Source organism: Cryptotermes secundus, unplaced genomic scaffold, assembly GCF_002891405.2.
Source record: "Cryptotermes secundus unplaced genomic scaffold, Csec_1.0 scaffold5774, whole genome shotgun sequence".
Classification (NCBI taxonomy): domain Eukaryota; kingdom Metazoa; phylum Arthropoda; class Insecta; order Blattodea; family Kalotermitidae; genus Cryptotermes; species Cryptotermes secundus.
In genome coordinates, this window is record NW_019739315.1 from 6,528 (window position 1) to 7,688 (window position 1,161).

The 1,161-nt window shown below is 35.8% G+C and overlaps 1 pseudogene; it reads left to right on the forward strand.

Moving 5' to 3' along the window:
- Positions 1-1,161, forward strand: part of LOC111871947 — a 4,788-nt pseudogene that overhangs the window by 627 nt on the left and 3,000 nt on the right.

Here is a 1,161-nt window from a genome sequence, read left to right on the forward strand (position 1 = left end):
AATAAAAAAACAGCATCAAAAAAAGAAAAAACACCCAAGATAGTACAACAAAAAAAAAAAAACAACAAGCCCAAACCAAAAGAAATAAAACCTCTAAGATAAGGAACCAACACCCAAACCAACAAAGACAGAAATAAACTAAACACAGGAGAAAAATAATAGGACAAATAATTAGAAACCAAAGGAAAATACTGTTCCCTAGTAAAAAGCCTGATAGCATCACTAAAAGGCTGAAATAACCCCACAAAACCAACCTTATTGGGGCCCTTACGAATATGAACATAACCAAGAACCTTACGCTCAAGAAGAACCAAAAAAGCAACCCCAACAAGAACAAGAATAATCAACAAAAGAAACACAACCGCTAGAAAAAAACAACCATCTCACTACCTGCGCTAACAAAAACACATAAATGGATTCTAAATCTACCCCACTTATCTGCCAAAATAGTAAATTAATAAACCTCAAAACAAGAAAATTATTCCAAACATCTGGTCCTCTCGTACTAAGAAATAAAAGAAAATTATAGATAGAAACCAACCTGGCTCACACCGGTTTGAACTCAGATCATGTAAGATTTCAAAGGTCGAACAGACCTAATCAAAATAATAAAGCCTCTACGCCAAAAATTCATCTTAATCCAACATCGAGGTCACAAACCCTTTTGTCGATAAGAACTCTCAAAAAAGATTATGCTGTTATCCCTAAGGTAATTTAATCTTACAATCAATAAAAAAGGATCAAAAAAGCACAAATAAGTGAAAACAAACAAAAGAAGAGTTATACCTATCTTCTCATCGCCCCAACAAAATATAACAACACCCCACACAAACACAACAAACCGAAGGAAATGTGTTATATAAAACTCTATAGGGTCTTCTCGTCCCATAAAAAATCCAGGTATTCTTACCTAAAAAACAAATTCAACAACCCTTAAATTAAAGACAGCTAATGTCTAGCAACGCAAAGCGAGCAAGCTAGCGCCGCAAATCTAGCAAGCTAGCAAAGCAAAGCCAGCAAGATAGCAACGCAAAGCTATCAAGCTAGCAACGCAAATCTAGCAATCTTACAAGATCAGCAAAGCAAAGCTAGCAAGCTAGCAACACAAAGATAGCAAGCTGACAACGCAAACTGACAAGCTAGCAACGCAAAGCTGCCAAG